Source organism: Marmota monax, unplaced genomic scaffold (assembly GCF_021218885.2).
Source record: "Marmota monax isolate L192 unplaced genomic scaffold, Marmota_monax_Labrador192_F-V1.1 WCK01_AAM20220418_F8-fsc00027, whole genome shotgun sequence".
In the NCBI taxonomy this organism is placed as follows: Eukaryota; Metazoa; Chordata; class Mammalia; order Rodentia; family Sciuridae; genus Marmota; species Marmota monax.
In genome coordinates this window covers 6,248,942-6,266,015 of record NW_026694617.1, presented here as the reverse complement: position 1 = coordinate 6,266,015, position 17,074 = coordinate 6,248,942, and the positions used below count along the sequence as shown (strand labels likewise).

The 17,074-nt window shown below is 36.1% G+C and overlaps 1 protein-coding gene across 13 annotated transcripts in view; it reads right to left on the bottom strand.

Annotated features, from left to right (window-relative positions):
- The window catches only part of St7 (suppression of tumorigenicity 7), a 269,462-nt gene that overhangs the window by 177,483 nt on the left and 74,905 nt on the right, over positions 1-17,074 (bottom strand). The window contains exon 1 of one of the 13 annotated variants that reach the window (XM_058572124.1): positions 11,547-11,567. The exons of the other annotated variants lie outside the window; for them this stretch is intronic. The gene's annotated coding sequence lies outside the window, so the exon portion shown is untranslated. Of the gene's footprint in view, positions 1-11,546; positions 11,568-17,074 lie in introns of those variants that run through there. 13 annotated transcript variants of the gene reach the window in all.

Below are 17,074 nucleotides of genomic sequence, written 5' to 3'. Positions count from 1 at the left end.
CCCTGCCCAGGCTGTTTGGCTACTGGGACCTTTCTTTAAACAACAATAGCAAAAAAATTCCTCTGCACTGTGTCAACTGGTTACACTAATCAAATGGGTACAAAATTTCAAAGTTAAATTTTAATATTTGAACAAATCCTAAAGATTGGTGGAAGTCTTAGGCCTAATGTCAGAAATGTATTAAAATATAAATTAAAGCTGGGCATAGTGGTGCATGCCTATAATGCCAGTGACTGGGGAGACTAAGGCAGGAGGATTGCAAGTTCAAAGCCAGCCTTAGCAAAAGCAAGGTGCTAAGCAACTCAGTAAGATGCTGTCTCTAAATAAAATACAAAATTGGGATGGTGATATAGCTCAGTGGTCAAGTGCCCCTGAGTTCAATCCCTTGTACCCCTCCTTCACCCCCCAAAAAATAAATATAAATTAAAAATTAGATTTCATAGAAGTGCTTTTCAGATGTTCTGTGAATTTCACCACAATTAGTTAAGAAATCAAAGCAAATTCAGCCTTTCAGTGAAGAAGCACAAAGTTATTCATGAAAAAGCTCTCTATTAATAACCAACAGAAAAGATTTATAACAATTGGTACTAAACAAAATATATTTATTTTATATTTCACAAATCAACTTATTTTTATGCAAATCAATCATTAATTTCTGAAGACTTTTAAAGCTAATGCAAGTCAAGTGTTAATGTTTTGCTGGGAGATACTAAAAATTAAAAGTTATCATCAAACAAACTTTATGAAAAATAACTCTTCTTTTGGAAAAGGAAAATGTGTTATTGATTTTCCTGTCTTATTTAGATAAATAGCCTGATTGGCTAAAGAACAATCTATTCCACAAAAGAAAAAACAGATGTGTTTCCAATTACTCATTTACACAAGTTAGTTCATATTTCTAAAAATGTTGATACCCACTTGCAAATATAACAATAATGAACTTAAAAATAAAACTTGCTGAAAAATGAGTTTGCCTCCTCATGATACCCATATAGATCAGGAATCTATGGATCAGGCACAAGAAACAGTCCTTATTCTAAATCAGGGCAGTCAAACCAACTAAGGTTCTGCAAAACATTCCACTCTAATAATTACTGTGCTGCCAGACTTTACAGATGGTAATAGGACTTGAAAAAATAAGGGATTTTTTATGGACCTTTATTTTACTTATTTATTTGTATGTGGTGCTAAGAATCAAACCCAGTGCCTGACACATGCAAGGCAAGTGTTCTACCACTGAACCACAACCCCAGCTCCAAAAATAAGAGATCTTGATGTTTAACACAATTTATATTACAAATTGTTGATCTCAGAAAGTTATTGTGAAAGGCCTGTGTTCATATGCTATGTAGTGACAAAATTCAAGGTTCTCTTTTCCTGGGTATTCTGTAAAAAAGAAAAATAAACACCAATAAATAAGTTTCTTATACTATGCTCAAATTGATGATTTAGTATGGGTCTGAAATAGCCTAATATCTAGTTAATTTTAGAGGTCTTCAATTGTTTATCATTAGCTGTGTTTGCACATTTGAGGTCAACTGGTCAAGCATAAACATATGTATTATCATCTTTACATCATCACAGTGACCAAAATAACTGAGAAGACCAACTTAAAAGAGTAAAGTTTATTTTGGGTTCATGGTTTCAGAAGTTCAGTCCATGGTTGAACAACTTTATCACTTTGAGCCTGCAGTAAAGCAGAACACGATGATGGAAGGGTACAGCAGAGGAAAACTGTATACTTCTTGGAGACCAGGAAACAAAGAGAGAGGAGGAGGAGTCAGGAGCACAAAATACAATCCCTAAGAGTAGGCCACCTGCCAGCAGTCCTCTAATCATGCCCCATCTGCCCACATTTACTACAATTAGTCCATTCAAATTAGAATGGACTGGTTAATTACAGATGTAAAATCATTTTACATCTGAATATGCTTCAGTAATATAGGAGCTTTGGGAGGTCACCTCATATCCAAACCATCAACATAGTAATACTTAATTCAATCAAACAATCTGTTATTGGTAATCTAACTCATAACATGGAAATAAATATTATATAACTCATGAGGCTTACTTATTAATTTTTGAAAATTAATATCATATTAACAACATGGAAAGAGCATCAACCATATCCAAAACATAAGGTTGAACACTGTGTGGAAAGCAACATAACAGAAAAAAACACTCCTAACCTAAGGAATAATAAATTTAATTTTATCCTAAGCCTGCTATTACTCACATAGGTAAAAGAAAGTCACTTTGGAGCATATTAAAAACAAATAGATGAAGTCTATACCAGAACAATCAGACAACAGAAAGAAATAAACTTCAGCCAGCTGGGCACGGTGGTGCGTGTCTGCAATCCCAGCAGCTCAGGAGGTTGAGGAAGGAGGATGGCAAGTTCAAGGCTGGCCTTGGCAACTTGGTGAGACCCCATCTCATAATAAAAAATAAAAAGGATAGGGGACATAGTTCAGTGATAGAGTACCCCTGTATTCAGTTCCTAGTACTGCAAGAGAGAAAAAGAAATAAAGGGCATATAAATTAGAAAGGGGGAAATCAAACAATATAATTGTGTGTGTGTGTTTGTGTGTGTGTGCGCACAGAACAAATCTCAAACCTTGTACATGCTAGGCAAGCTCTCTACCACTGAGCTCCATCCCCACCCAGCTCAGCATGATCTTACATTTAGAATAACCTAAAGACTCCACTAAAAAATCTGTTAGAACTGATAAATTTAAGTTAAATAGAAGGATATGATATTAATATATAAAAATTACTAGGATTTTTACATACTAATAATGAACTAAACAAAAAACAAATCAATAAAACAATTGCATTTATAATAGGGATTATTTTAAGAAAGTGAAAGAAGGGCTAGGATTATAGCTCAGTGGTAGAGTGCTTGCCTCACACACGTGAGGCCCTGGGTTCAATCCTTAGCACCACATAAAAGTAAATAAAGATATTGTATCTATCTTTAAAAAAGAGAGTGAAAGATATTTATAATAAAACTATAAAACAAAAAACTTTAAAAACTATTAAAACACTGGTAAAAGATATTGAAGAAAACACACAAAAAAATAAGAAGGCATCTCATGTTTATGAATTGGAAGATTAATATTGTTAAAATGTCCATACTGCACAAACCAATCTACAGATTTAATGCAATCCCCATTAAGGTATCAATGAGCCAAGCTTGCTGGTGCACACTCATAATCCCAGGGAGGCTGAGGCAGGAGTTCAAAGCCAGCCTCAGCAAAAGTGAGATACTAAGCAATTCAGTGAGACCCTTTCTCTAAATAAAATACAAAATAGGGCTGAGTGCCCTTAGTTCAATCCCCAGTGGCCCCCCACCCCCACACAAAAAAAAAGATACCAAAGTTATTTTTTTCACAGAAATAGAAAAAAAACAATCATAAAATTCACATGGAATAACAAAATACCCCAAATAGCCTAAGCAGTCTTGAGCAAAAAAGCACAAAGCTGGGGATATTATATTACCTGACTTCAAAACATACTAGCAGCAACCAAACAACATGGAACTGGCATAAAAGCAAACACATAGAACAATGAAATAGAAAAGAGGCCAGAAAGAAAGCCACATATTTATAGTAAACTGATTTTTGCAAAAACACCAAAGCATACATTAGAGAACAGAAAATCTCTTCAATAAATGGTGCTGAAAAAATTATATATTTATATGCTAAAGAATGAACTAGATCCCTATCTATCACTCTATTCAAAAATTAACAAAATGGATCAAAGAGGTAAATGTAAGATCTGAAACTATGAAATTACTAGAAAATAACATCAGGGAAACATAATAGGACATTGGTCTGGGAAAAGATTTTTTGGTATGACCCCGAAAATATAGGCAACAAAAGCAAAAACTAACAAATCAGATTATGCCAAACTCAAAAGCTCCTATATAGCAAAGAAAACAATCAACAAAGTGAAGAGATATTCTAAAGAATGGGAGAAAATATCTGCAAACTACTAATCGGACAAGGATTAATATTCGGAATACATAAGAAACTCAATAGCAAAAACTAAATCCATAATCTGATTTTAAAATGGGCAAATTATTTGAATATACATCTCTCAAAAGAAGATATACAAATGGCTAAAGTACATGAAAAAATGATCAGCATCACTTATAATAGGAGAAATGCAAATCAAAACCACAATGAGATATCATCTCACCCCAGTCAGAATGGCTATTATTAAAAAGGAAAAAAAAAGTGATGGAGAGAATGTAGAGAAAAGGGAGCTCTCCTACACCACTGGTGGAAATGTAAATTAATACAGTCATAGAAAACAGTATGGAGTTGGCTCAAAAAATAAGAAATAGAACTACCATATGACCCAGCAATCCCACTGCTGAGTATATATACAAAGGAAATGAAATAAGTATGTTGAAGAGACCTCTGCACTCCCATGTTTACTGTATCACTATTTACTACAGCCAAGATGTTGAATCAATTTAGGTGTTCATCAACAGATGGATAGAAAAAAAATGTAGTATATATATACATACAGTGTATTATTCTTCGCCATGAAATGAAAACCTGTCATTTTCAGGAAATGGATGGAACTGGAGGACATTATGTTAAGTGAAATAAGTTAGGCACAGAAAGACTGCATATTCTCACATGTGAATGATAAAAAGTTGATCTCATAGAAATAGTAAGTAGAATAGTGGCTACTTGAGGCTGGAAAGAGGAGAGAGCATGGTTCATGGATATACTGGAGCAGCTGGACAGGAATAACTTCTAATGTTCTTAGAAGCAGAGTAGAGTAACAATGGTCGGCAGGAGTTAATTGTATATTTCAAAATAGCTAGTAGAAAGGATTTTGAGTGTTCCCAGCATAGAGAAATGATAAATGTTTATGGTGATAGACACATCAATTGCAGTGATTTGATCATTACACACTATATACATGTATTAAAATACCACACTGTACCCCATAAATATGTTCAATTATGTGTCAATTTTTTTTAACTTTAGGAAAATGAGTCAAATTATTCTCTTTGAATATATTAGTAAGATAAATTAGGTAGTGAAATACAGCTTTAAGAATGTTTATTAAAATATTTAAATCAGTTATACTTTGAAATAAGTACATTTTAGAGTCTCTATCTTTCACATCATTAGAGAAAAGAAAATACAAAGAATCAATGGAGGGCTGGAGTTGTAGCTCAGTGGAAGCGTGCTTGCCTAGCATGTGTGAGGCACTGGGTTCGAGTCTCAGCACCCCATACAAATAAATAAAATAAATGTCCACCAACAACTAAAAAAAATAAAACAATACATATATATATATATGAAAGAGTCAATGGAAAGTAAATCTACAGCTTTAGATCATCTAAAAGTAGATAAGATCCTTCTTTTTCTTCATTTCAGATACTGAGGGCAAGATCACAGTACCTTATAATATGTCACCAAAACCCTCCTCCAGGGAGATGACCCTGAGGTAGAACATTCTTTGTATACAAAAAGTACTTTCAACTTACACTTTATTCTATTTTACCTCATTTAATTTCATGTAACACTCATAACTCTGAGCAAGAAGCATATTCATCAGTAATGTATGGAAATCTTTTTTCACCTGGTTACAACCATTTCAATTTTCCCTTCTCACCTGATTCATTTAGCTGGGACAAAAAGTCCTGCTCCAATTTAAATAGAAGGAAGAAGATCAGAAATGAGAAGACACAGAACTTACCCAAATACAGTCATAGAAAATACATCTAATATTTTATGGATAAATAAATTCCCAAGCAAATTGGGACCTAGAAAGGCTAAGTGCAGTGAAGTGACTAGGGCATAGGCCCCTGGTCACAACAATAAGAGAGCAAATTCTGGATCCAGCAAAGACAAACGGGGTGATCTGGGATTACTCACTCAATTTCTCTTTATCTTAGTTTCTTCAAATACAAATTAGGAAATAACCACAGTACCTATGTTTCACAGAGCGTTAAATCAATTAAATTTCTCCTTTGAGACAGGCATGTTGGTACATTCCTGAAATCCCAGCTAATCTGGAAGCTGAAGCAGGAAGATCTCAAGTTCAAGAAAGAGGCCATCTCAAAATAAAAATTTTAAAGGGCAATGGATTTAGCTCAGTACTACAGCATTTACCTAGCATGCAAAAGGACCTGGGTTCAATTCTCAGGATAGCACCCCCCCATAAAATTATTCCTTAATGTAATGAATTACTTTTTAGTAATTGAACAAAAATATTTTACTATTACTTACTATTATTCATAATTATAATCCAAGGCAGGCTGGGGATATAGCTCAGTTGTTAGAGTGCTTGCGCTTGCCTTGCATGCACAAGGCCCTGGGTTCGATCACCAGCACCAAAAAAAAAAAAAAATGCCCAAGGCCATGTCATTAATATGAAATTAATAAGAAATGAAGTAAAAAGGTTAACTCCAGACCAATGAATGCAGGTCTGGGTTTCCTGTGCTACATCATAACTAAATATAATAACTAATATTCCTAATTCATCTCCTTGTCCTTATATCTAGCCCAAATTTATTCATCTTTACATAGAAATTCATGAAGTGGTTGTATTGCTAAAATACAAATTTATTTGTGTGCTGTAGTCTCCTGAAATGTTCAGCAGAGTTTTATAAGTAACATTCATCAGAAATACTGGATGGTTTTGTTGTTTGTTTGTTTTTAAGAACTAGTATACCAGGGAAATGTTCACATAAAAACACAGTAGGCATAACTGTTTTGATTATCCTTGAAGACATATTTACCAAATTACCAAAGGAACCAATTGAAACCAAAACCACAACATGCTATCCTGGCCTACATCTGGAACACAGCACATTAATAGTAGACTGCACGTGGATAAAGGAATAGCCAGGTAAAACTAAATTCACTTATATTCTGTGTTAGTGGTGTTCCTTTAAGATGAAGAGGGAAACACAAGAAGAATAAACGTCAGTTAGGTGGACTGACAGCCCAGCTCCACTCACCTCTACCTTTGGCAAATGGTACACATCCTGTCTCAGGCGGAGCAGTGGGCTAGGATTATAATGCACCTGCACAGCAGAAGCTGAGGACAAGCCTGACAATTCCAAGAAAAGAAGGAGCCAATGGAGAGACACAGCCCTACTGAGCAGGCCTCCACTTCACTCTGTTGTTTTGCCTTTCTTTTTAGAGCTTCAAGATGAAGATAATCCCCAAAGGGGTGTTATACACAAGTCTTAAAATATGTAGAGGGTGCTCAGAGTGTGTGGGAAAGCTAGTGACGATTGAAGCGATCTACAACTTCACTTTGTACATCATCACTCTCTCTAATCATAAGTAAGAAACTCTCTTCCTTTTCATGTAATTATTTTCCTTTAACCCTAAACTAAGAGGGTCACCTCACCATCTAGTCAGTTGCTGTAACTTGGAAGGTGCTCAATGAACAGTTGTTGACTGAATAGATAGCTAGAAGGAGGTGAAACTTGAGGGATTGCTACAGTGGAGGATTCAGCTGAGATAAAGTACTGCAGACTTGGAAGCCCAAAACTATGGCAAGAGAATTATGCCTGTCTCTCCCTAATTCTAGTTGGTGCTACAAGGCAAGGGCCAGAGGTGCTAGCAACAAATGAAAATACTTAAAAGTTTCAAAGGACTAAGGCAAAGATTCCCACAAGTGACAGTGCTGAGCGCTCTAACAGGGGGAGTCCATGTTTGTCTTTGGTACCTCTTGGAGCATGAAAGCACTATAGGAGGTAAGAGTTCAGAAATTTCTTGCCAGGAGACTATGTTCCTTGATGCAGTTGTTCTGATGACCAAATCATTCTTCTAAAGCTGTCTAAGGAAAACAGTGGCTTTGCCAATTGTTCTGGTTTGATTAGAAGATTTAGTTGCTTTTATTAAAACACTGTGCTCTGTTAAAAAAAAAAAGTCCGATTTTCCCCTTAAACATACTTTATATACAGAGTTACAAAAAATTGTTCTGTATATGTGCAATAAGGAGTGTAATGCATTCCACTATTGTCATGTATTTAATAAATAAATAAATAGAAATTAAAATTTCTTTACAAGGAACAGAAAATAACTTAAATGCTCAACAACAGGAATAACTAAGTACTCCATGTCCTGGAATATTACATGGTCAATTAAAATGCTGACTTTGAATATGAGTCAATAAGATATGGGAAAGAGTCACAAACAAAATATTAAGAAAACAAATTGAAGCTACAAAATTGCATATCAAATAAAAAGCATAACAGTAGATTTTTTAAAAGACTAGAAGATTACTTCTTGGTATTAGGATTACAAGGGGTTGTATATCTTTCTTTCTAATTTGTCTACCATAAAGATACTTTATTCATAACTAAAAACAATGTGTTATTTTAAAAAAATAAGATCTAATGAGAATAATCTCTCTCTTCAAGAAGTAACTGCCAATGTTAGGCTGAAAGTTGCAATGCGGAACCTTCAAAGTCCTTTATGGTTGTTCATATGGGGAAAAAAATCAGCTGAAACCAAAACACATCAATCAATCTGTTTAGTTTCCTATAAATAAGCTGCAGGTGTTGGTAGAACAGGTCCTGGAGCAAAGATAACCTTTCTAGTTAAATTACACATCTTCAAAAAAGAGAGTGACCCTGATGTAAATTAATTATGGCCCTTGAAATTGTACCATAGTAATAAATGACAGAGGTGTTTAAAAAAAAAAAAAAACTTTCCTATGAAATATTCTGAGAAACCAGATTAGAATCATAAGGCCTTTGACACTAACACTTTTGCTTGAGAATACTGCATAAATTATTGAAGACACAGAGACTGCACTGTGTTCAAAGAGTCTGCAGCAAATGAAAAGCTTTTATTTTGGTAAAAAGCAAGAGAATAGGAATTAAAACATGTGGGTGGCTAGACTCTGCTCAGGGCTGCCAACCTCCAAACTTCCTTTGGCCTTTATTGTATGTCATTCTCTATCTGCTTCAGATAATTCCCTATGTCGGTTAATGGGACTCCCACCCACCCCGTTCCTCAAGCTAGAAACTTGGCAGTCATCCCTGATTTATCTGTCTTCCTCCCTCCCCACATCCAACCCAACAAGCCCTGCCAGTTCTACTACCAAATACATCCTGAACTCATCCTCATCCCTCCGTGTGCACCCAAACACACAGTCCAAGCCACCATCACTTCTCATCTTGCCAAGATCCTCCCAACTGATCTCCAGGTTCCATTCCTGCTCTATACCTCTAACCCACTTTTCATACATTAGAAACACTGGACCTAATTGAGTTTCAGAACCCTATAGTGACTCACTACTTCAGAATAAAATCCAAATTCCATGCCATGGAGGTGAACCCCTCCCCTGCGTGATCTGGCCCTGGCCTGCTTTCCAGCCTTGCTCACCATTTGCAGTGCTGTTCCCCTTTCTGAAGGAGCCACAGCCAAGCCCTTCCCCACTTCAGAGCCTCTGCACTGGCTGAACCCCTGCCAACATTCTCCCTCACCAGGCTGCCTTCCTGGAATCCTGCACCTAACTCTCAGGTTCTCAGAAAGGCTTTCTCTTTCCTCCTTAACAGTGTTAAGAGATAACTTATCCTTGATCTTTGTACCCTGCTAGGTAAATAAGTGGTGTTTTTTTTTTTTTTTTTTTGGGGGGGGGGGTGTTGTTGTTTGTTTGTTTGTTCCTTGCTGTCTGCTTTATCCATTAAACTATAAGCTCCAAGAGGACAGAAACAATTTCCATCTTTTTCACTACTGTTTCTTTAAAAGCTAAACACAGTATGTTTAATGAATGGAAGTATATTTTGTTTCATCTGTAATTTGTGATATTTTTACTATAATGTATAATAATAAGAGAAAGACAGAGAAAATAAATCCCTGACTTCCAAGTGGTTTTCTTTAATTGTTTACTTCTGCATATGATCTCTTAGTGTGCCTTCTCAGACCAGTTTCTAGAATAAAAATTTGGCATGAAGATTTATAACCAGGAAAAATATGCCCAGCTTCCAATACCTGCTATTAAGCTAGCTAAACGGTCCTCAGATGTCACAGGCTTCATATTACATGTATCTAACCCAGATCCTTTAATTATTGCCAGCCTAGGTAGTTTTCTGACAACCTACAGAGTACAAACTCCAGACATTAAGTCAGTAAAATTGTATTGCAACTGGACATGCACATGGTTTAAAATTTTCTTCAAGGATTCTCTAAACATAATTCTGCCACAAGGACACCATCACAGGGACTTGAAGACAGCTTGTGGGTGAGACTCAGTTAGTGCAATCAAATGCTTCACTTGGTAAAACCTCTCCCTATCCCATGTCATAAACATTAAGATTGTCACTACTTATAATCAAATTGTTCTGATAAAACATAACTCTCAGATTCCAAGTTTCACTGCAGTAATAACCATTTCTAAACACTATTCATCTATTCATTTATATGTTTAAAATTTTCAACTTGTCACCAAAGACAAGGCTCCATTGGAGAGGGGAGGGGGGCGGGAGATGAGTAACAAATCATTCTAAAGGAAACCAACAAGGAAACACAAAAACAAATGGCATGCTTAATTTCTTTTTTTTTTTTTAATTCTATTTATCCAATGCAATTTAGCTCTAGACCACACAGTGCAAAGGGAACTTTGTTGTAATGACATATTTAGTTTGTGTTTAATATGTTTTGTGCACGTTGTCATTATATCCTCATGGCAACTCTGTTAGGTTGGTACCAAGATTTTTCTCTATTTCCTAGATAAAGAAGAGGCTCAGGGAGGTAAGTAACTTGGCAAAGATAAACCTCAAGAAAGTAGCAGGGCAAGGTTTTAAACCCATTAAATCTATGCATTTAATGATTACTCTATAGCAATAAATACTTGAAAGAGTGCTTCATCCACAGAGCATTTCTTAGGTTTCAACTGGACTTTTCTCAGATAATACTACTCATTCTTTCATTTTCAAATCTGAAGTCAATAGGAAATTTCCATTACCATTATAGCTCAAATCACCATTAAGTCAGTAAGTCAATAAATGTTTAATTAGTGTGTGATATACTGTAGGTCCTGTTCTAGGCATTGATAAAGCAAGGAAGAAGAACAGAAGTCCCAGTTCTGGTAGAGCAACTCGAACACAGCACTTGGGATGACAGGCGGCACTTTGGGAAGCAGTGAGCAATGATCAACCACGTTCCCAAGAAAGACTAAGAAAGGCTTCACAAAAGTAACAACACATGAGCTGGGACCAAAGGAGAAGCATGGATTCCCTAGGCAAAAAGGGGAAGAAAAAGCATTTCAGTTAGAGGAAAAACACTTTACAGAGGTGTGAAACTGCAAGCATATGGCCTTTTGGGTGACAAGCAAGACTAAAGAAGAGCTGGAGTTGGCAGTACTGCAGAGGAGAGGAAAAATAAGGCTCACCAAACAGACTGTAGATTGGGAAGGGTCTTGAATGCCATTATGAGGAAAGGGGTATACCCTCCAGGTGAGGCAATGGGGAGCTGATAGCAGAGCAGTAGGCAAAGGATGGTTAAAAAGCAGTGACTGATACAGGTTTGACTATTCCTTATGCCACTTACATAAGGGTAGCTTTCAGCAAGGTGCAAAATCTCCCCGAATCGGTTTCCTCATCTGCAAAACACAGACAACTTATTCCTCAGGGGGCTGAATAATGGAATGCATAATAGTAAATGAATGCATGCAACTGCTCAACACATGCTGGTTCCTTTCATCACTGGGAGTTAGTTAGAACTTCTCTGCAACTAGATTTTCTTTGAAAACTTGAAAGCAGTGGATGGTCCCTACATCTCTCACTTTTAGCACACAGACTGATACCTGTATGTGAATAAACTTATTCATTCCATGGCTTTTACTGGTCAGCAACAATGTGCCAGGTCTTGGCATAAGTGCTATGCATACAAGAATGAGCCAGGCAAAGAAAAATCTCTAACCTTAAGGAAATTTAGGTTGAAAGTGAGTGGGTAAAAGGCGGGGAACACAGACAAGCCATGTTAATAAATAAATTATACATTCTCTTAGAAGGTGATAGATTGGGCAGGGGAAATTCAACAAGAAAGATGAAGAGTGCCAATGAGCAGGGTGATCAGGGGAGGCCTCACATAAAATGTACCATTTGCTCAAAGACTTGAAGGAAATGAGGAAGTGAGATTTGCAGATATGGATTGAGAGCATTCCAGGAAGAGGAAGAAAGAAGTGCAAAGACCCTAAGGCAGCAGGGTGCCTTCTGTGTTCAGAATGGCAAGAAGGCTTGTGGCCAGAGCAGGTTAGGAAGAAGAAATATAATGGGAGTAAGATCAGAGAGGAAACAGGGCCAGGTCCTTTAGGAAAGCTATTAGAGAATTCAAGTAAGAAGAGTGTGGGAATGTGAAAAGTTTCTCTGGTTGATGAATAGATTGTTGGTAAATCAGGCAACGGAGGCTTCAGGGAGCAATGGCAGAGGCATTGGTGATATATTTTGCAGGTAAGGCCAATAAGATTTCTTGACACAGTGAACGTGAAGTGTAAGAACTGAAGGAGTCGTGGAAGACTTCAAGAATTCTAGCCTGAGTAACCAAAAGGATAAAGTAGTGCAAGCCTCAAAAGGAATTGACTTTTAAGTAGTGGGTGGGGGAGGTATCAGAAATCAGTTTGGAGATTTGTTCAACTTGTTGTATTTATGGGCCATCCAAGTGGAGATGTCCACTAGACCACTGGATGAACAGGTCTGAGGTTGACAGGAGAGGACTGGAGTAGACCAGGCACGTCTAAACTAGAGACATAAATTCAGAAGATGCCTGCACATAAGTGGTACCTAGAGGGGCAAGTATAGATGAGTAAATAAACATTAACTCTGAAGCAGGGAGTCCTAGGTTTGACTCTATTACTAACACAGTTCTGTGACCTTAGATACTTCTTTTAAAACTTCTGAATTCATTTTCTCTGGTATGAAATGAGATAATAAGACCTACATTAAGGGTTAACTGAATTAATTATACAAAGCATGTAGATGGTGCCTGATACAAGTTAAACTCTCAATTGTCCTGACTTTATCAGGTTTTTAAGCAAATTAGTGATATTATCAAATTTGTTTTATTCGAAAAATAAATCCCTCTCTCTCCTCTTTCATCCACCTCACTCTCTCTTTCACCAAAATTAATCACTTCATCAGATATGTAAATCAAAACCCAACAATTTTTTTCTCTACTTTATAAACCTAAGGGGAAAAAAAGACATCTGAGAGAGAAGGAAAGGGAAGAGGTAAGTACCATCCCAGGGCTATGTACTATGAAAGAACAATGTATATTGAAAACTAAATAATGGGGCTGGGTTGGGACTTAGTGATAGAGCACTTGCCTTGCATGTGTGAGGCACTAGATTCGGTCCTCAGCAGCACATAAAAATAAATAAATAAAATAAATGTATAAAAAAATGGTGTAGAAAATCACTTCCTCAAGTTGGGAGAGAAGATCAGCCTCCCTTTACACTTCACTCATGAAAGATTTAATCAGTTGAAGGCAGTTAAGAGTATAGCAAGTACTGCCCTCTTCTGAGAAGTCCTGTAGACGTAGGCATGTAAGGAGTCATCACAGAAGTAACAAATATTCCTTGACCTGAAAATTAAATTTGTCTCAAACATATGACTTCTTCAAATAACAGAATAAAATTCTGTTAGGCTACAATGGAAAAACTGAAAAGGAACAGACACATATGTCCCAGCAACACACACAAATGCTTGCTTCCTTAGTCATTGTTTTTATCGACACCAATTTCAAACAACAACTCCAAGACTATAAACCAGAAATAATTTGTCTTTATTCTTCCACTGGGAGATGAAGTTAAAATAAAAAATCACTAAGACTGAATACATTTTCCTCCTCTAAACTGTATAATCAGATAGGAGAAAGTAGAGAACCAGAAAATAGGAAGGGGTTCCAAAGATTACATGTGTTTTGTGACGAGTCAGTGAAAACTCAATCTTGAATGTCTATTTAATTCTTTTTAAACTACTACACTAATTCTTAATTTTTTTTTTTTTTTTTTTTTTGCCAGTACTGGGGGTTGACCCCAGGTCTTTGCACATGAAAGGCAAGTGCTCTATCACTGAGCTACACTCCCATCCCAACACTAACTCTAATAAAACAAAAGGGTAAATTGTGTGTTGAAGTGGTGGTTCAAAACATTATTTTTCCTACCCCTAAACAGTTATATTGAAAACTTCAAAAATAAAACAAGAATTACTTACTAGTTACCATCATGATGAACAAATTTTAACAGAGCAGATCTACTAAGCTAAAAATATATTATGTAACATAGACCCTATTGATTATGCCAATCTCATTTAAACCTTTAATGCAAGAATTTTTCCCTAAAAAAAGAAAGAAAAGTCTATTATTGGATTAAAGATTCAAAAGTTTAAAAAAGTATAAAAATACTAGGGAAGAAATATGGGAAGTTTATATATATATATTTTTTAATTTGGAGAAGGGAAGGCCTTTGACAACAAGACACAAAACAATAGCCATACATAAAAATTTATAATTCTGACTATGTAAATGCTAAAGTAAATGCCTACAGGAGACAAAAATACCATAAAGACAAATGACAAATTGTAATAATTTATTTACAAAACATATGACAGCAAAAAAGATTAATCTTCAAAATATAAAGTAAGTTTCTGTCATCAGTAAAAAAACAATTTTAAAATAAAACTGTAAACCAATATTACATATTGCTAAATGTCTAATAAAATATGTGTTCAACCTCATTTCTAATTAAAGAAACAAGTTAAAATAAGAAGTTATTGGGGCTGGAGTTGTAGCTCAGTGGTAGAGCACTTACCTAGCATGTGTGAAGCAATGGGTTCAATCCTCAGCACCATATAAATATAAATAAATAAAATAAAGGGGGATAGGGTTGTGGCTCAGAGGTAGAGCGCTATCATGCATGAGGCACTGGATTCGATCCTCAATACCACATAAAAATAAAATACAGATATTGTGTCCACCTATAACTAAAAAAAAGTAAAATAAAAATTAAAGGTACTGTGCCATTTACATTTTTTAAAAAATAAGAAGTTATTTTCAACCCTCAATCTAAAAAAAGATTACAATTATTAAATTCTATCATGCTTGCTGCATACGATTAGCTTCATTTTGTAGGTAAATTATCATCCTAAAATGACATAGTTATAAAATGGGAGAATTGCCATTTTAAAGCATGTTTGTTGGAAGTGAGGTATAGCAGTCATTGTCATACATTAATGATAACAATGTTTTATCAAAGACTCTTGGAGGAAAATGTCTTATAAAAAACTCAAGGACCCCAAAATACTACGTGGTTTTTCCTGTTTGTGAGAATATCACCTCCTTTATTATTAAAATGAAGATATGCCTAAGTCTTGTGCCCCTTTTAAGAGACAAGTCACAAGTCCCCCCCCCCAAAAAAAAAAAAAAAAACCTGCATGCACACTAGTTAAATATTGTGTTTCAATGTCCATCTCTATCCCAAATAGGGTCAAATCCAAGGTTGGATGTCACAAGGTTCCCATCCCCTTCATTATGACTACACTGATGTCCCACAGAAACCAGACTCCAGGACATGGCAGAGTACTGTGTACATACAGCACTGCCAAAGAAACCATAAAGTTTCTGAGATCCAGATTAGCTAGACAATTGATGAATCCCTCCTGACAATCATGCCACAATGTCTGGCTATTTGTTTATTTATTTATGGTACAAGGAAATGAACCCGGGGGCACTCAGCCACTGAACCACATCCCCAGCCCTTTAAATTTTTTGAGAGAAGGTTATTAGTAAGTTGCTTAGAGCCTTGCTAAATTGCTGAGGCTGGCTTTGAACTTAAGGGCCTCCTGCCTCAGCCTCTCAAGCCGCTAGAATTACAGGCCTGTAATATTTAATTGGAAATACAGAGAGAAATTCTTCATAATCTCTCCACTGGTGTTTTATACTTACTTTCCTTTTCATTTTAATTAAAAATCAAGTTACAATTTAGTCATTTGGGTAGGGAATGACCTCAGCTATCTCTGCCATGTTCCAATTAATCAGTCCCACATCTTGGCACCAGAATCCAGGGGACTCCTCCCCATAAATCAGTGTCAAGGTGAGCCAATGAGGAGTGTGCTGGGGAAGGAGAAGCCAACAATCTATGGGGGCAGAGAGGCCCAGCTGCATCTATCTAAGAAGCATGAGGCTGGGGAAGTGGCACGGTGTAAACTAAAAGACTACTTTGGAGAATAATTTAGCAATATTCACCAAAATTCTAAATTCATAAACTGATCTATCAATTCCATGTATGCAAATATATTCACAAACTGAAAACAAACTAATCGTCCATCAACAGAGCACTATTTAAATTGTGGTATAGTCACGTAAAGGACTACTATGAAGCCATTTTTTTTAAAAAAGCAACACAATTAATCTAAATAGCATTCTTTACATTTTGGGGGTTTGGTTTTTTTTTTTCTTTTTATCATACTGGGAACTGAACCCAAGGCCTTGGGCTTGCACACTGAGCTGCACCCCAGCCCATTTTTAAATTTTATTTTGAGACAGGGTCTTGCTAAATTCCTGAGGCAGACCTGGAATTTGTGATTCTGTTCCCTCAGCCTCTAGAGTAACTAGGATCATAGGCCTATGCCACTGCACTTGACTTCAATGGTGACCGACCTCTACACCTTTTTTTTAACACATGACTAAAACAACAAACACAAGAAATATAAAAGTATAGGTTGTAAACTCTCAATTAGGTAAAATTAAAAGGGGAAAAAATATACGTGGGTATTTATTATGCAAGAATATTTCTGGGAGTTATATAAGGTCACTCATCTCCCTGGGCTGGTAACTGTTTTCTTCTGTCTTCAAAGTCAGAAAAGGTAGGTTGAGGTCTCATATATTACTCTGACTCCTTCTTATGTCTTCCTCTTCCACAGTTAAAAACCCTTGTGATTATATGAAGCCCACCTGAATGATCCATAATTATCTTCGTATTTTAAAGTAGGTCCATTAGCAACCTTAATGCCATCTGGTTTGTATTTTAATTTCCCTGTCATTCAGTGCACATATCCATAGGTTCGAGTGATTAAGAAATG